The 20,076-nt window shown below is 42.3% G+C and overlaps 1 protein-coding gene across 1 annotated transcript in view; it reads right to left on the bottom strand.

The window, feature by feature from the left end:
* Positions 1-17,991, bottom strand: part of Rc3h1 (ring finger and CCCH-type domains 1) — a 76,845-nt gene extending 58,854 nt beyond the window's left edge. Inside the window, exon 1 of the mRNA XM_028864470.2 lies at positions 17,910-17,991. The gene's annotated coding sequence lies outside the window, so the exon portion shown is untranslated. The remainder of the gene's footprint in view (positions 1-17,909) is intronic.
* Between the last annotated feature and the right edge of the window lie 2,085 nt (positions 17,992-20,076).

Genomic DNA, 20,076 nt, shown 5'->3' on the forward strand with positions numbered 1-20,076 from the left:
AAAAAGCTAATGGGACTGATTCAAGTGGGTTTTGCTTTTGAGGCAGGGTCTGTACCTTGAACTCACAGAGATCCACCTGGCTCTGCCTCCCAAGTGCTGGGATTAAAGGTGTGCGCCACCTCTGCCCCCAGTATTTTTTAAGCTTTCTATGTTAACATTCTATTAAATATTACCTATACTATACTGACAAGTACATAAAACAATGTTCTCTAAATTTAATGGTAACCAGTGAGAACTGATTACTAAAATCAGTAATATTTTAAAAACACATTCACTATGAATTTTATTTAAAATCTTTGTCACTGCTTTTAAATAAAACATGAATTTCCAAAATTGGTTTTCTTTGTGAAAACTGTTGTCATCTTTTCAATTTTTAAAAAATTTATTTTTAAATTATGTCTCTGTGTGTGTCTGTGGGGATATGTATGTATGTATGTGTACGTTGCAAGTGCCCACAGAGGCCAGAAGAGGGTGTTGGAACCATGGCACTGGAGCTAACTGACATGGATGCTAGAAACTGATCTTGGGTCCTCGAAAAGCAACATAAACTCGTTTACTTATTTATTTTGGTTTTTGGAAGACCAAGTTTCTCTGTGTAGTCCTGGCTATCCTGGAACTCACTTTGTAGACCAGGCTAGCTTCCTCTATCTCCACAACCGGTTAATTAACTCTTGATAACCAATCTCCCCAGCACTTTGCTACTTCTTAATTACAAAGCTTTTCTAAGTCATAATATCCCAAAGTAAAAGATTCGTGAAAGCTTGGAGATTTCAACAGATTATTAGTAGTTCAAGTCACCTTTTAAAATCAGCCCTTTTCTGCAAAATATGTTTTTTTTCTTAGGCAAGGTCTCATTATGTAGCCCAGGCTAGCCTCAAATTCATATTCTTCCTTCCTTTGCTTAAGATAAGATTTAGACATATGCCATCTTGTCTGGCTCTAAAATGTAAGTTTTTTGTTTGTTTGTTTTTAAGAGTCCTCCAGTCCCAAAAGTTATTTTGAGTCACAATAACAAATCTGATTGGAAAATGATAACTCTGAATGTAGAAACAAATGTTCACGATAAAAAGAAAAATCTACTTATGCCCAGTTCATTTTTCAGGTTGAAAAACACCAGCTTTTAATTCTGTAGTGTTTGTCTCTCTTTACTAGATCTTGTCCCAACAGTGTATATAAATGACTGCTCAGAATGACTGGGGGTGGGAGAATGTCTCCACCCTTTGTTTCTCATTTTAAAAAACAAAAATGTCCTTGGGCACAGGCCTTTCTTTCAACCTTGACCTGGCTGAAATTTAATGATTACCCTTCAATTCTTAACTGTTTCTAGAATGCATTTAATGCCAGTTATTCCTACAAATGCTGCCCAAGTAGTTACTAAATGCCAAGCCGCTCCTTGACTCTTAAGCGCTGCTTCTCTTCCCCACATTGGATTGACTGTTGGTGGTTCCCCTAATTTCTTCAATTCTCTTTTCTAAGTTTCCTATTGTGATTTAGTTTATTTTTATGCTTTCTACTACCAACGGTCCTGCTAACTTTGAAAACGGTATCTCAAGTTCAGATATTTCTTTTGAATGCCAGGACTATAGTATACATAAACAAATGAGGTCCAGTTAGGGTCTCAACCTTCCTAAGTCTAAAACCACCTCAGTCCCTAATTTCCAATAAACCTGCTTTTTGTTTGTTTGCTTTTTGAGACAAGGCTTCTCTGTGTAACAGTCTTGGTTGTCGTGGAACTCTCTCTGTAGACCAGACTGGCCTCAAACTCACAGAGATCCACCTGCCTCTGCCTCCTGAGTGCTGGGATTAAGGCTGTCCTGGAATTCAGAGATTTACCTGCCTCTGACTCTGGGGTTAAAGGTGTGCACCACCAGCACCAGGCTCAATGATCTTTTATAATAAAAAATGCCAAAGAACTTGTCAAAAGAAGGGAATTCCCTCGATTTTTATTTTAAAAATCCAGTCAACATCATACTCACCAGGGAAAGATTTAAAGAATCCCCTTTAAACAGATCAAGCCAATCAACTGTCTCACCTATTCAGAGGGCCTGATCTAGCTGGGGGCCCCTCAGCCTTTGGTTCATAGTTCATGTGTTTCCATTCATTTGGCTATTTTTTTTTTTTTCAATAATTTGTAATGAGTAAAGCTGAAATTTATTATAAGCCACAGTCGTCCTAGGGACCTCCATGCTATATATATAGCCTCCATGGTTCTATGGGTTGTGGTCTGATTGTTCTCTGTTTGGGAGGCAACTAGGCAGTGGGACCGAGTCCTGTGCTCATTGCATGAGTTGGCTGTTTGAAACCTGGAGCTTATGCAGGGACGCTTGACTCAGTCTGGGAGGAGGGGACTGGACCTGCCTGGACTGAGTCTATCAGGATGATCGCAGTCCTCAGGGGAGGCTTTGCCCTGGAGGAGGTGGGAATGGGGGGTAGGCTGGGGGTAAAGGGAGGGGGTGGGAGGGGGGAGAACAGGGGAACCCGTGGCTGATATGTAGAACTGAATGGTATTGTAAAATAAAATAAAAGGAATCCCCTTTAAGATTATGAACCAGCAGGGCCAGGCGGTAGTGGCGCATGCCTTTGATCCCAGCATTCGGGAAGCAAAGGCAGGTGGACCTCTCTGAGTTTGAGGCCAGCCTGGTCTACAGAGCAAGTTCCAGGACAGCCAAGACTGTTTCACAGAGAAACTCTGTCTTAAAAATAAATTAAAAAAAATAAATTTTAAAAAAAAAGGGTTAGGAACCAGTGGTTAGAAAGATAGCTCAGCAGTTAAGAGCACTGACTGCTCTTCCAAAGGACCTGAATTCAATTCCAGCACTCACACGGTGGCTCACAACTGTCTAATTCCAATCCTAGAGGATCTGACACCCTCCTCTGTAGGCACTGCATGTACATGGTACATGTCCTACAGGCGGGCAAAACTTCCACACAAATAGAAATATATGAACGCTTTTAAAAAGGATTAGGAACCAAGTAAGGAAGCCTGCTTTCATCTCTACTACACAATGTATTTAAACTAGAACTATCAAAAAAATAAAAGGCTCTCTTCTCACGGATGTCATTATCCTCTAGAAAAAACAAGAACTAATAACTTGACAAAGTGCAAAGTACAAGATCAACACTCAAAAACAATGTTTCTATACATAAACAGTGAACATCTGAAAAGAAAATGTCTAAAGCCATGCCAGGCAGAGGTGGTGCATACCTTTAGTCCCAGCACTCAGGAGGCAGAGGCAGGTAGATCTCTCTGAGCCCATCAAGAGACTTCCAGAACAGCCAGGGCTACACAAAGAAACTCTGTCTGGGGCTGGGAGGTGGGGAGAGAAAGAAAAAGAAAAAAAAAAATTATATGCATTATCTAACTTAATCCTCACAATGACCCTGAAAGCATTATTATATTAATTTCACAGATAAGGAAACAGAAGGTAATATGTTAAGGCATTTTAACATTTAAAAGCACTATGGTAACCAAGCATACATACTTTTACTTATTTCTTTGGCTTTTGTTTTTGTTTTTTGTTTTTTGTTTTTTTTTTTAAGTTTTTCAAGACAGAGTTTATCTGTTTAACAGCCCTAGTTGTCCTGGAACTCACTCTGTAGACCAGGCTGGCCTGGAATTCACAGAGATCCACCTGCCTCTGTCTCTCAAGTTCTGGGATTAAAGGTGTGTGCCGCCGCTGCCGCCGCTGCTGCCACCACCATCCAGCTTCTTTGACTTTTTGAGACAGGGTCTCTTGTAACTCTGGATGACCACAAACTCCTGATTCTGCCTCCACTTCCCAAGACCTGGGATGACAGGCATGTGTTAACACATTCAGCTATTTTCCTTATTTTGAAAAGGAAATTCCTTCCTTGCTGATAACACTAGCCAGCTTATCAATGTACATAATATGATAATCATTTCTCTTTCTTAGAGGAAAGGAGGGGACATTATCTATTACATCAACATCCTTTCCCATCCCTACTTCAAGACTGATGCTCTTACCCATTAACAAACAAAAAACTTGAGTATTTACTATGCCCCAGACAGTGTGCCAGAAATGATATATCCCTGGAATTCTCTGCCCTCAGAGTATAAGTATCACCTGAATTTATCAACCTATTACTTGATCTGTCTTCAATCTTAAAAAAAAAAAAAGAATTTATTGGATTTATTTTTCAAACAATTAAAATATAAGACATATTTATAGTTCCAGGCCCTAAAAAGCAATCGTGGCAGTTAAGAACAAAGTTTTAAGTCATTACAATAGAGGCCAACTTGAAAAACATCTCTAGTGAGATGATATTCAGAAAGTGGCATGAGAACCTCAGACAACCACCCTCAAAGTGATGCAATCTTTTTCACATAGAGGAAGCAGGCTGGCACAGAGGAGTGGCCTCACCATGGTCAGGAAGACAGCTCCCCATAGCTGCACTCCTGTTCTCTTGGGCTGCCACCGCCTGGCCTCAAGCCTATATTTCACTACAATTCTGTCCATTTCAAACACAAGAATGCAATTTAGTTTAAATGCCACTTTCTTCAAGAATCTGACATTTTAGATACAAGTAATTTGAGGATCCTGTTAAAAAGAAATTTCAACTTTCTCATAATCAACTACTTTATGTGGAAATGGCATTAAAATGGCTTAAAACCATTCTTGAACACATATGACAGATTCAGTCCAGCTTCTAACTAGCAAATGTCTTGCCCAAGTCCTCCTTCCTTTTGTATCTCCTCTTTCTCTAATCATGTGCTTTATTTGCCTCTTCATTGTAATACAGAAATGCATGATGAAGTATATCACCAGGATTGGCCAGAAGGTTGTTGTGGCATATTTGTACACTGTGAAGGTGTACTGCTCTGATTGGTGTAATAAAAAGCTGATCGGCCAATAGCTAGGCAGGAAGGGTAGGTGGGATTTCCAGGGAGAGGGAGGAAGAGGAGAAGGAATCTAGGGGCACAACTAATACCAGCAAGCCGCCAATGAGACACAGAGGGAGTTGGACATACAGAATGAAAGTAAAAAGCCACACGATAAAGTGTAGATTAATAGAAGCAAGTTAATTTAAGTTATAAGAGCTAGTGGGACAAGCCTAAGTTAAGGCCAAGCTTTCATAATTAATAATAAATCTCTGTGTCATTATTTGCAAGCTAGCAGCTTAAAGAAAAATTCAACTACACAAGGTAAAGACCATAGCCACAGAATGCCTTTCGCAGCTGCATGGCAAAATTAGAGTTCTTATGTAAGCCTTTGAATGAAAGGACAAAACTCCTCACTCTGGTTGGTAATGAAGAGCCGTTGTATGAGTCTTCCATCAAAGAAGGATCCACTTTGAGAGAAAGGAACACTATGAAAAGATTTAGGTGGTACATTCCCAAGGGAGGGAAAAATAGTACCTATTGGGGAAAATTATAAAGGCCACTCCACGTAGTTAAAAGGAAGATTTATTTAGTGGATGACTTACAAATGAAGGAATAGATAGGTTGTGGGGGTCTGGGGAAGGTTTATCGCAATCCAGTGGTGTTCTCTGGAGCTCTGCTCGGTCAACCTCCACCGTCCATGGTCCAGGCACAGAGAGAGCACACAGAGAGAGTGCTGGCCCATCCAGCTCTCGGGTTTCCAGCGCCTCCCCTCGCCCCGCCTCGTAGGCGTGACAGTTGCCAGAGTCTCAATGGGGGTTGGAACTTCCAGATACAAGCTGGAATGGCTACCCACTACAAGTACCAACCCAGTAACATGTAAACTCTAATCATGGAGACAAAAATCAGTCCCAGTGTCACGACCCACTGGACTGCTGTGAAAAGGGTAGAGTTGTCCAGCCATGTGAAAAATTAGCACACCACTGAGGGTTTCCTATGGACACAGTCTCCAATAGTGTCCCCTTAAGACATTCTGGGACTCTCAGCCCCTGCAGAGCCACAGTCTCTCACAGGGCTTCAGGATGGCAGGTTGGGCAGGAACCTGAACAGGCATTTCCGATTTGACCTGCAGCACCACCTCCAGCTGCCAAGATCAAATTGATTGATTGATTGATTTTTATGTGTAAGAATGTTTTGCTGGGCTGGAGAGATGGCTCAGAGGTTAAGAACCCTGGTTGCTCTTCCAGAGGTCCTGAGTTCAATTCCCAGCACCCACATGGTGGCTCACAACCATCTGTAACGTGATCTGGTGCCCTTTTCTGGCCTGCAGGCAAAACACTGTGTACATAATAAAGAAATAAATCTTATATATATATAAAAAAAGAATGTTTTGCATTCTATGTATGTATCTACGTGCACCATGTGTGTGTCTGGTACACCAGAGGCCAAAAGAATGTGTATGATCCCCTGAAACTAGAATTACAGATGTTTGTTGAGTCTTCTTGTGAATCCTGGGAATTGAACACGGGTATTCTAGAAGAGCAGTCAGTTCTCTTAACTGCCAATAGTGCTCTATCCTCAACCTTGTTTTCTGAGACAGGGTCTCTGTAGTACGTAATAAGTCCCAGAGCCAGAGCAATGGCTCACCAAGTTAAAAGCACCTACCTTCTTAAGTTTGACAACCTGAGTTCAGTCCCTGGAATCCACATGGAAGGAGAGAACCAACTACTCCAAGCTGTCCTATGACCAACACACATGTACCATGTAACACATGCAAACACATATGCCAAATGCCAAATGTCAGGGAGAACACTGAGTTAGTCCAGATGGCACACACCTTACTTAACCCAAGTACTCTGGAGGCTGAGATGAGAGAATTGTGTATTCTAGGCCAGCCTCAGCTACATGGTGACAATTGATCACAAAACAAAATAAAGTATTACAGAGGACTGAGAACATTTCCTCTAAAATCAAGAATAAGACAGGGTTGTCCACTCTCCCTTTTCTTATTTGATATAGTGCCCCAAGTCTTAGCTATAGCAATTAGACAAGTGCAAGACAGAAAATGGGTAACAGGAAAGGGAAGAAGTGAAACTACCCCCATTTGTACATGACATGGTTCTCTACTTAAAAGACCCTATTGGGTCTACCAGAAAGCTCTCAGACTAACAAACACAGTAAAGTTGCAGTATACAAAGTCAATGAAAATAAGAAACGTAGCCTTCTCTATACCAACAGTGTACTCACAGAGAAAGAAGTCAGGAAAAGATATTTTATTCAAAATAACTCCCACGCCACAAAAAAAGTATTTAGGAATACATCTAACCAAAGAAGTGAAAGACGCCCCCCATAACAAACTTCAAGATACTAAGAAAGGAAATCACAAGATACCAGACAACCAAGACATCCCATGCTCCTGGATTGGCAGAATTAATATTATGGAAATAGCTATACTATACTACCAAAATTAATTCAGGTTTAATGCAATACCAACCAAAATTCTGATATATTTCACAAGTTTAGCAAAAACAAAACAAACAAAAATACAAATGAAACCACAAAAGACCATGTGTCTTAGGGTTTTATTGCTATGAAGAGACACCATGACCATGACAACTCTTGTAAAGGAAAACAGTTAATTGGGGCTGGCTTACAGTTCAGAGGTTTAGTCCATTATTGCCATGGCAGGAAGCATGGCAGTATGCAGGCAGACATAGTGCTGAGGAAGAGTTTTACATCTTGATCCATAGGCAGCAGGAAGAAGAATGAGCCACACTAGGCCTAGCTTAAGCATCTGAGACCTCCAAGCTCACCCCCACCGTGACACACTTCCTCAAACAAGGCCACACCTACTCCAACAAAGCTACACTTCCCAATAGTGCCACTCCCACTGGGCCAAGCATTCAAACACAGTCTAAGAGGGCCATTATTCCTATTCAAACAACCACATCATGAACAGCCAAAGAAGGAGCAAAGAACAAGTTTTTTTTTTTTTTTTTTTTTTTTTGTTTTTTTGTTTGTTTTTGTTTTATGGGACAGGGTTTCTCTGTGTAGCTTTGCGCCTTTCCTGGAACTCACTTGGTAGCCCAGGCTGGCCTCGAAATCACAAAGATCCGCCTGCCTCTGCCTCCCAAGTGCTGGGATTAAAGGCGTGCACCACCACTGCCCGGCTTTGTTTTTTAGAGACAGGTTTTCTCTATGTAACAGTCCTGGCTTTCCTGGAATTCACTCTGCAGATCAGACTGGCCTTGAACTCACTGGGATCCACCTGCCTCTGCCTCCCAGGTGTTGGGATTAAAGGCGTGCGCCACAACAGCCCAGCAGAGCACTTTTTTTTTTAAAGATTCATTTTTATTTTTAAAAACTGTCTGTGTGTATCACATGTGTATAGGTGCACTAGGAGGCCAGAAGGTAAGATCCCCTGGAGTTGGAGTTATAGGCAGTTATGAGCACCAACCTGGGTCCCAGGATCCAAATTGGGATCCTCTGAGAAAGCAGTACACATTTTTAACCACTGAGCCATCTCTCCAGCTCCATGAGCAGACTTTTATCAACAGAAGACCTAGAGAATAAAATGGCATTTCCTAAAACACTCAAAGAACCCATAACTTTTTTTTTTATGTTTTTTACTTTTGGATTTTTATTTTCTCACTGTGTAGCCCTGGTTGACCTGAACTCTCCATGTAGACTTGACTGGTTTTGAACTCACATGTCTGCCTCTGCTTCTGGAGTGCTGGGACTAAAGGCATGACTAGCTCAAAGCAGCAGCCACTATCTATGCATGGTTATTAGTCCTCTGAAATACGCTGATGCAACTGAGGAACTACATTTTAAATTTTATTTAATTGATACTTAAGTTGATGCAAGCAAAAGTATTATTCAATAGTAAATGGATGAGCATTGAGTCATGAAAAGACATAAAGGAACCTTAAACACAACGTACAGTGTAAGGCAGTCTAAAATGCTACATACTCTAAGATTCCAACCACCTGGCATTCAGGGAGAGAAAAACTATGAAGACAGTGAAAGGAGCAGTTGTTGCCTGAGGCACAGAGGAATGGGAAGGAAATATATAAATGCAACACATACACAGATACATGGTATACACACAGGATATTTAGCATTATGTAGTTGGTAAAACAAATTACTGCAAAAATTTATCTTTTTGTACAATATTTCTATAAATTCAAACTTCTCTAACAGAAATCTATATAAAGGCTTAGTGAGATGGGTCATTGGGTAAAAACCTTTGCTGCCACGCCCAATGACCCTGTGACACATACATATAAACTAAACATAATAAAAGATTTCTTTTTCTCTCTTTTTTTTCTTTTTTGTTTTTCTGAGACAGGGTTTCTCTGTGTAGCTTTGCGCCTTTCCTGGAACTCACTCTGTAGACCAGGCTGGCCTCGAGCTCACAGAGATCCGCCTGGCTCTGCCTTTCAGAGAGCTGGGACTAAAGGCGTGCACCACCACCGCCCGGCAAAAGATTTCTTAAAAATAAAATCTATTGCCAGGTGTAGTGGCACACATCATTATTCCAGCACTCAGCAGGCAGAAGCAAGTGAATCTCTGAGTTTGAGGTCTGGTCACATAGTGAGTTCCAGGACAGCTAGCCTTACTACACAGTAAGACCCTCCCTGCTCAAAATGGATGGATGGATGGATGGATGGATGGATGGACGGACGGACGGACGGACAGACAAAGAGACAGAGACAGAATCTATTTAAAAGTTTACATTCAAGATGCTGGAGAGATGGCTTATTTGGTATGAACACTTGCTGTAAGCTGAAGTTTAAATCCTCAGTTCCAACATTTAAAAAAATAAAACAAGCCAATGCCTTTAGTACCTGCACTCAGAAGAGAGGCAGGAGGATCTCTGTGAGTTTGAGGCCAGCCAGGTCTACAAAGTGAGTTCCAGGACAGCCAGAGCTACACAAAGAAACCCTTTCTCGAAAAGCAAAATAAAACAAAAAACCCACAAAAACTGAGCACTGGCTACACCTGTCTATAAGCCCAGTATTCCCAGCCGGCCAGCCCGCCAGCCCAAAGCAGCCAGTCAGGTTCACCAAGAGATTCTGTCTCAAGGACATCAATGGGCACAGAATCAACGGACACCCAACATCATCCTCTGGCTACACATTCTGTAGGGTGCATGTATCACAGACATCACATACCTTGAGCCAGCACCCCAAACTTCATGTTTCTAGCAACTAATATCAAACAACAAATTCCAAAATAAAATTCAAAGACTGGGGGCTGGAGAGATATCAGGAGCTAAGATCACTGGCTGCTCTTCCAGAGGACCCAGGTTTGATTTGCAGCACCCACACAGTGGCTCACAACCTTCTATAACTCCAGTTCCAGAGAATCTGACATCCTCTTAGTGGCCTCAAAGGCACTAAGCACACAAGACAAATAAATAAATAACAAATAATTAGACTGAAATGGGAAGAAAATGAGAATGGCAATACTAAAAATTACTTCTTTTTGACTATTACTCCCTGAGACAGTTAATCCTAAACTATAAGATTTTTTAAGTTTAATTTTTAAAGATTATGTGTTTATGTTTATCTCTGCAAGAATATATACACATGAATGTGGGGCCTGCAGAGATCAGAAGATCCCCTGGAGTTTTAATTACAGATAGTTGTGAGTCACCCAATATGGGTGCTAGAGAACTCATGTCCTCTGCAATAGTATGCACTTGGATTTCTTTGATTTTTTAGACTGGACCTAGGTAGTGCCAGCAGTCTTGGAACTTGCTATGTTCACCAGGCTGGCTTCACACAGATCCACCTGCCTCTACCTCCCAGTACTCTTAACCACTCACTAAGCCATCTCTCTAGCCCCTATACAAAGATTTTTAAAATGTAGTTTAAATATTAATGTTTACAGAACTTTCTAGCTAGACTATCTGAGAAAGTTCTGTAAACATTAATCTTCCCCTCTTCATTCCGTTAACAGTCTAAAATTATTCTGTTAACGGAATGAAGAGGGAATATAACATTTATGGAATGGGACTGGGCATAAGGTATATTCTAAAGATAGACTTATGCCATCTAAACTTCTAAATAATCTCTAGAAAAATGTATTACCACTTCTGCTTTTAAGGATGAGGGATTTTACTGAGTGGTGGTGGTGGTGGTGGTGGTGGTGGTGGTGGCGGTGGCGGCGGCAGCAGTGGTGGTGGCACACGCCTTTAATCCCAGCTCTTGGAAGGCAGAGGCAGGTGGATCTCTGTGAGTGTGAGTTTAGCCTGGTCTACAGAGAGTTCCAGGACAGCCATGACTGTTACACAGAGAAACCCTGTCTCTAGAAACTTAAAAAGGATGAGGGATTATAAAATGTAAATCTTAAACTAGAGGATCCAGCTCCTTCTTCTGGTCTCCATAGCCACCTGCACCATGTAGTATGCATCACACACTCAGGCACACACATACACATGAAAATTTTTGAAATCATTGAAAAAAAAAAAAGAGCACTCTGACAATTTTCACTTGAAAGTTTATGTTCTAACAGCTTTCTCTTACTTATGTTAGAGATGTGGCTCAGTTGGTGGCATGCTTGCCTAGCATGCATAAGGCCTGGGATTCCAGACCTAGCATAAACTATAGCTCTTCTACTCTCACACTTAATTTACAACTTTTATTCTGCTTTAGAACTATACAAAAGGTAGTCGAGATTTGTATAATTATGAGTAAGGCATATATCCAAAGAAGCTCAAGTAAGTCCTTTGGTCCAGACTGGCCTGGAACTATCTATATACCCTAGACTGACTTCAAATGTGTCACCCTTCTGACTCAGCTCCTCCAGTGCTGAAATTATAGGAATTTACCACCAGGTCTGACTTCTTTGTTCACATTTCAAGATTCCTGTATTCATTAAGAAATACTAAAGAGGGGGCTGGTAACATGGCTCAGCACTTAGGAGCTAGTTCCTCTTCCAGATGACCTGAGTTTGGTTCCCAGCACCCATATTGGGTGGTTCAGAGCAGTCCATAACTCCAACTCCTGGGGATCTGACACCCTCTCCTGGACTCTTTGGGCACCTACAGTATACACACACACACAGAGAGACAGAGACTTACTTTTAAAATACATCTTTAAAAAAGACAGACAAGGAGCTTGAGGAAATGACTCAAGCCAGTAAGTGCTCGCCATGCAAGCATGAGAACCTGAATTCAGATCCCTAGAACCCGAGGGCACAGTGGCATGTATGTGCCTGTAGTCACAGTGTTGGTGGCATGAATCTCACTGGCCAGCCAGTCCAGCTAATAATAGATGAGCTTCAAGTTCACTAAGAGACCCTGTCTCAAAAATTAAAGGTGGACAGGCCTGAGAGATGATGGCTCAGTGGGTAAAGGCACTTGCCACCAAGCCTGACACCCTGAGTTCAACCTTTAAAGTAGAAGAGAACCAACTCTTTCAAGTTGTCCTCTGACCTCCACATGTATGCTGTGGCATGCACACACCCACACATGTGAAGGTTATAATAATATTGGAAAGATTCTCAGCACCTTCCTCTGGCTTTCCCCTGCATGCACACACTCACACTAACAGGTAAATGCACACACACAAACATATACACACAAGAAAATACTAAAGGGCTAAAGAGTTTATATGGCAACACTGCTGCAGACTGATAAATCTCATGCCTAAAAATACAAAAAATATCTTAAACTCTGAAGTAAAACAATTCCTTTATATAAATGTCTGACAAAACTCTTCTTACACTCTAACCTCCAAATATAATTCAAATCCAGCCTTGACCAGGAGATATTAAACTGATCCCTAGGAAGCATACTGATTTTGAAATCTCTGAGTGTTCTGGTACAGGCCAATCTGAGAAGAGAAGTCTTTCTGAACCCAATCCTGAAGAATACCTGACCCCTGAGCATAAATATAGTCAGAGCCAAAGCTAAACCAGGTCAGAAAACCCTGCCAAGGAACATCCTGACCTGAGACAGTCACCAAACAGGGATCACTTAACAGTTTATTCATTTTGTGGGAGACTGACCACTGACAGATGAAAAAACAGACTAATCAAGCCCTATCAAATCCCTATTAAGCCCCTAAGGTCTTGAAGACATTGCAAAATTCTAAATGAGTTATGGCATAAAGAGGGGAGAAAAAAACGTTATCAATGAAGAAGCTCAAGTATCAAATGACCTAGCTTAATATCACTGACTACTTATTATAAAACTTATTTTTAATTTTTCATGAAGTAATTCAAAGGTACAATTTAGTAATACTGTAGCAATGCCAAAAATCTGTCTTGCTAAAAATGTAAGTGCTGGAGATGACTCAGGTTTAGGGCACCCATTGCTTTTGCAGAGAACCTGAGTTTGGTTCCCAGCACCCATATGGTGGCTCACAACCATCTGGGAGGTCTATATCCTTTTCTGACTTCTGCAGGAACAAGAATGGTGTACACACATACACTCATACATATAAAATAAAAATTGGAGGATAAAAAAAATGTCCATATTTTATAGCATTTGGACCTGCTGTAAAGAAAATTAAGCATTTTTTTAAGAATTCAAATTTATACCTTCTTGATCTTGTAAGTATTTGACTGTGTATAAATAACAGAAAGTTAGGGGTCAAGTACAGTATTATAAACATAATTCACAGTAGGGAAAAGGTATTTGTCAATACAGAAGATGCTTCTAGGTTTAATAATGACACATAGGGTGGCTGTGGTAAAACAGCTAATCTGTGTCACAAGACCTAGGTTTGAGTTCATTCTTACTATTAATTACGGGATCTTTTCCCTATTTACTTAGCTGCTTCAAACCCCAGATTCTGTGTGAAATACGGATAACAATGCAACCACTAAGGCACCATAACTAGGACTAAATAAATGGTTTTAATGACTATGCTCTCAAAAACTACAAACACACACACACACACAGAAGAGAGAGAGAGAGAGAGAGAGAGAGAGAGAGAGAGAGAGAGAGAGAGCGAGCTTTGTTTGTTTTCTTGAGGCAGGCCTCATTCTAGTCCAGACTTATCTGGAATTTACTCTGTAGCCCAGAGTCTCAAATTTGCAGTGATCCTCTTGCCTCTGCCTCTAAGAGTGATTACCCACAGCTTTGGGGATTTTCTGATTTGTCCTGAACTCTGTAGACCAGGCTGACCACGAACTCACAGAGATCTGCCTGGTGCTGGTATTAAAGGCTGGTTTGGGTTTTTTGTTTTTGTTATTGATAACAATGTTTTGTGCTGGGGCTAGAACCCAAGCCCACATGAATGCTAGGCAAGCACAGAGTCACACATCCCCTGACGCTATAATTTTTTTTAAATGATATACAATATTCTCTTTTCCAGTCTCTTCATAGGATTCAACAGATTTTCTTTAACTCTTAATATTTCTAAGAAAATGCAAATCTAATGGCTAGACATAGTACAAGCCTTTAATTCCAGCACTCAGGAGGCAGAAGCAGACGATCTCTGGTCTACATAGCAAGCTCCAGGAAAGTCAACACTTACATAGTAAGACCCCGCCCTAAAAAATTAATTAATTAATTAATTAAGCTGGGCAGTGTGGTATACACCCGTAATCACAGCACTTGGGAGGCAGAAGCAAGTAGATCTATGTGAGTTTAAGACCTGCCTGATCTATACAGCAAGTTCTAGGACAGCCGGACTGTCTCACAGAGAAACTCTGTCTCAAAAAACCAAAATAAATAAATAAACAAAAATTTAAAAACTATTTTTTTCCTTTGTATTTATTTTATTTTTTGAGACAAGCTCTCACCTTGTAGCCCAGGGTAGTTTCAAACTTGTGACAACCCTCCTGCCTTTGTATCTTAAGTGCCGGAGCTATAGGCACGGGCCATTGCACTCAACTGTAATTTAATCCTTCAGTTAGTCTCAAAGCTTCATACAGGAAATGCTTAAATATTTCTTGAGAAAATCTGAACTAAAATAGTAAGACTACATTGATACTGAACATAAGAATACTAAGGAATCATATCTTAAAAGTTTTGACAAAAAAAAAAAATGCCCTATGAGACATTTTAATGTTTAATAAAAGTAAGTATGCTGACTCTAAAAGACAAAAAACAAAAAGAAAAACAAAAGATGCTGACTCTGTCCACAGATGGTCAATACCCAATTTCAGAAAAGAAAAATTTACCATTTAATGATTTTTAAAAAGATTTTAGCCAGGTGGTGGTGGTGGTACATGCCTTTAATTCCAGCACTTGGGAGGCAAAGGCAGGCGGATCTGTGAGTTCAAGGCCAGCCTGGTCTACAAAGCAAGTTCTAGGACAGCCAGGGCTACAGAGAAACCCTGTCTCTAAAAATAAAAAAAAAAAACAGATTTTAGTGTGTGTGTGGTTATTATGTGCATGTGTATATGCAGATACACAACGAACAGCCAAGTGCTCATCGGGAAGCCACAGAAGGTCTCTGGGTAGGTAGCCTGCGGCTCTAGCACTCTGCCTTATTCCTTTAAGACAGGGTCTCTCACCAAACCTGGAGCTAGGCTGGTGACCAGTAAATCTCACTGATTCTCCTGTCCTGCCCCCATCACAAAGAGAGGTTACAAACATGCACACCAACTACACCCTGGGTTCTACATGAGTGCTAGGGATTTGAACTTACATTCTCACACCTGCTACCCACTGAGCCATCTCTCCCTGGTTCCCTAGTTGAAGACTTTTGTTTTCAGAAAAACTGTATCAAATGAAATTAGCAAGTCCTTGATGAAACAATGTTGTTTTTTTTTTTTTCATAACTTAAAATCTACAAACTCATCAATTAGTGTTATGTAACTGTTATAATATGTTTAGGGCCACAAATGAATATAAGTATCATTACAATACACATGATAGTCTATCTGTGCCTATCAAAATTCGGTATGAAAAGAAAAACCACCAATTTGAGTCCTTCAACAACAACAAAAAGTGTTCTGAAATTCTTAGCCACCCCCTCTAAGAGTCACAAGTCACATTAGCAGGAACCATGTAATGTAAACGTTGTTTCTCCATTATCCCAAAGATCAAATCATCCATGACAATGCTGTGCTAAGGTATAAAGTAAGGTTACTGACATGAATCTGCTATACTATACCTCAAGTCCTAAAAAAGATGGCTTAATTTACATATTTTATAATTATTCACCACCAATTCTTGCAGCAGAACTACAAACTAGTACTGCTAATTAAATTTCGTATTACTGAACAATGCTTTTAACAATGACAAAGACAAATTCTAATTAGGAATTTACCCTAGAAATTGGCAAAAGCTATCAATCAGTATTTTCTTTGTATAGGTCAACCTTCCTTTTAAGAATGGTAACTCAGCTGGGTGGTAGTAGCGAACACCTTTAATTCCAGCAACTATACTAGAACTCAGGAGGCAGGGGGAGGTGAATCTCTGTGAGTTTGAGGCCAGTCTGGTCTACAAAGTGAGTTCCAGAGCAGCCAAGGCTACACAGAGAGACCCTGTCTCAAAAAAGCAAAAAAAAGAAAAAAAAGAAAGAAAGAAAGAAAGAAAGTTAACTCAGCCCAGCATTCAGGATGCTGAGACAGGAAGATTGTTAATTCCTGCCCAGCCTGAGCTACAGCAAGACCCTGTCTCCAAAACAATAAAAGAAATACAAAGCCCCTAATAGATCCTGCAAGTGAATATTAAGCAGTCTTCTTGAATGCATTCAAGCTTTCTAATATACTTTTCTGCATACACAGGAGAAACTGGAATAGAACTCACTTTTTCTCTTTACTTGAAAATACATGTGGTAAAAGACTTGAAAAATTACGTTTAGGAGAAATAGTTAACTTTATGTTTTAAGATATTACTGCAGTATAATATACTAATATAAAAGAAGAGCTGTCTCACCCTAAGCCTAGCTACTTAAAACAGAAAGAACACAACTGTTTCTTGTTTTTGAAAATTATCAGTAAAAGTTTCTACTGTTTAGTGTTTGGTTGGTTGATTTGGTTTTTTAAGACTGAACTCAGAATCCGGAGTGCTACAATTACAGGCATGCATCATAATGCCATGCTAAAAGTTTCTGAAATCTTAGAAAGTAGGCTTTAAATGTGAAATTTCAGAGAAAAAGATTCCTCTCCAGTGATTTTTAGGGCAAACTGGCGAAAATATAAGAACATGGATGGGACAGACACAAAAAATCCTAAGGGGACAGATGAACCACTTCTCTCCTGAGTAAGTGCTTCCAGAAGATAGGTACTGTACCAGAATGGTTAATGCTATTTCCTCTGCCCTACACAATTCAAAACGGCTAGTTGGAAAAGTTCTGCTCAAACCTTAACAATCTGTCTCCGCGTTGCCAGTAAGTGGCTTTGTTTCCAGTTTCACAGACTATTCTGGGATGTCCAGAGTTATATTATTGCTGCTTCAAAAGAGCCCTTGTTTCAGTTCACTGACCAGGGATGTGAGTACAGGGATGTTTACAGAGACCTCATGTTTAGAACGATGTTGGGAAAGGTCCACCCCTTACCCCTCCATCCTTTACCAACAACCGTATTTTGTGTATTTTTGTTGTTGTTGTGGCACTTAAGTCTTTTTGAAAAAGGCACCTGCACATGGTTTCTCCTTGGCCAATAGGGTTTATCTACAAGGAACTCCAGGGAAACCGACACCCTAAAACCCATTTGGCCCAGGAAGGGGGCTGGGGAGGGAGCAGCCACGCCTGGCAGCCAGGCAGGAGCGGCGGCTGTTTACAGGCGCCTTCTCCCTCCCCCACCGCACAGACAGGGGTCCAAACAACATTTCCTGCGAGCAACTCTCCGCCCGCCGGCTGTCCTCCGAGGGACCGCGGAACCGGCCAGCCTCGGACCCCCACCTCTCCCGCCCCAGCCTCCCCAACCCTCCTTTCGTCCAGGGCGGTGTCTGCACCGCCCCTCGGCCTACCTACCCCGGCAGGCCCTCCGGGCGGCACGCGGAGGCCTGAGGCCTAAAGGACGCCGGCCACTGACAAGCCCCGGGGCCGGTCCCGAGCGCAGGGCGGGTGAGGACAGCCCCATCCCCGCCGCCGCTGCCTATTGTTCTCGGCCGCGGCCGCCCCGCTCCCCACGCTGCCGCCCGCCACTTGCTCACCGCGCTGGTCCGAGCAGCAGCTCCTCTCAGCTCCGAGTCCCTACGGCCGTCGTCACCGTCGCGGCAGCCGCCGCCGCCACCGCTGCCACCATCGACTCTGACTCTGTCCCAGGCCGCGGGAGCACGGCCGTAGCCGCCACCGCCTGCGCCGCCTCCAGCCCCCCACCTGCTGCTGCTGAGGCTGCTCCTGCAGCAGGGGCCATCTTGTTGGTCGGCCTCCCCTTCCTCCTCCGCGTCCTCCACCGCCCGTCGCTCGTTGTCCTCGTCCCCTTCCTCTTCCTCAGACTCCGGCCCGCCCCGGAGTCTGGGGCGGAGATGAAGGCGAGGCTCCTCCTCACGGGGTGGGGCCAACGGAGTGGAGGGCGTGGTTAACGGCGCGGGGCGTGGCCGGCGAAGGGCGTGGCCCGGAGGAAAGCTCTGAGTCACCAGCCCCAACGCCCTGCCCGAAGCCGGCGACGCGCCCCGCCCGTGTCCCGAGCGCTGTCGCGCCCTGAGCTGAGAAACTGGTCCCACCTCCTCCCCCGCCGCCCGCCGGGCCCGTGGCCACAGTGTCTGCGGTCCCGGCAGGGAAGTGGCCAGGCGGTGCCCGTACGCTCGCTCCTCCGGAGTCTCGCGCTGCCTCGGAACTTGTCACTTTCTCAGCTCTGGACCCTTCTACTCTACTCTTGCATCTTTTTCCGCTTACATCCCACCTTTCCCCAGCCGCGCGCGCGCGCGTGTGTGTGTGTGTGTGTGTGTGTGTGTCTGTCTGTCTGTCTGTCTCCCACCTTTCCCCAGCCGTGTTGTGTGTGTGTGTGTGTGTGTGTGTGTGTCTGTCTGTCTGTCTCTGAGTTCCCCAGCCGTGTGTGTGTGTGTGTGTGTGTGTCTGTCTGTCTGTCTGTCTGTCTGTCTGTCTCTGTCTGAGTCCCCAAAGAGCTGTACGAGATTGCTCTGAAATGTCTTAAACTGTATGAACAATGAAGTACTCTGTACCGAAAGGAGAGAAAAAGACTTGGAGGAAAGAACTACTAAACTCTGGGGCTTTCTGCAGACGGTTTTGACACTTGCTGGAATAAAGATGCTGGTTTAGTTTGAGAAAATAGACAAATCTTTGACAGAATTGAGTTTAGCCAAACACTTGTTCTGGAGAACTGAAAGCAATGGAATTCTAATACAATGCAGTACTAATTTCTCATTGAAACAATCCTCAGATCAACACCTGTTTAAGACTCCCCACACTGCACTCTGCTTTTTGCTTCAGGCTTTGGCTATGAAAGCAGAGAATTTGTGGTCCTTTCTTTTTTGTTTTGTTTCTGTTTTTTTGTTTGTTTGTTTGTTTTGAGAGAGAAGATCTCTCTATTATGTAGCCTTGACTGTCTTGGAACTTTGCTCTGTAGACTAGGCTGACCTCCAACTCAGAGATCCTCCTGCTTTTGCCCGGGATTAAAACCATGTGCCAGGTGTCCAACCTGTCCTGTCTTCCCTGTGAAATCGCCAACATTAATTAAAAAAACAAAACAAAAATAAATTAACAAACAACTTCTAACTCTCACTCAATAAACAATTACTGGGTGGTGGTTGGTTGGTTGGTTGGTTGGTTGGTTGGTTGGTTTGGTTGGTTTGGTTTTGGTTTGGCTGGGTTACTTTTTTTTTTTTTTTTTTTTTTTTTTTTGGTTTTTCGAGCAGGGTTTCTCTGTTGGCTGGGTTACTTTTGTTTTTGTAACAAGGTATCCTGTAGCCCAGACTGGTCTAGAAGTCCCAATCCTCTGCCTGGTGAGAGCTGAGATAATAGGTGTATGTCCCCATGGCTGGCTAGGCTTTGGTTCTTGAGACAGGCTCTTACCCTGTAGCCCAGGCTAGCCTGGAACATACAATGTAGCTCACGGGGCTAGCCTCCTCTTAACTTCGGGGTACTATAGGTGTGAGCCAGCACATCCAGCCCAGGTAGTTTTTATAATTATTTCTAAAATAGCACATACTTTCCTAAACATCTAGGAAAAGTTCTTTGTAGTTGAATATAACTTCATGGTGGTAAAATTTCAGCTTATTTTTAGACTTAGTAGTGTCTTTATTGATTGTGTTTGCTGCTTTTGAAGTGAGCTAAATCTGTAATCTCATTACTGAATACAGTAGTCCCCACTTAATATGGAATTTCTATGATTCCAGTAACCTCTGGACAACTGCAAAC

Source organism: Peromyscus leucopus, chromosome 15, assembly GCF_004664715.2.
Source record: "Peromyscus leucopus breed LL Stock chromosome 15, UCI_PerLeu_2.1, whole genome shotgun sequence".
NCBI classification, from domain to species: Eukaryota; Metazoa; Chordata; class Mammalia; order Rodentia; family Cricetidae; genus Peromyscus; species Peromyscus leucopus.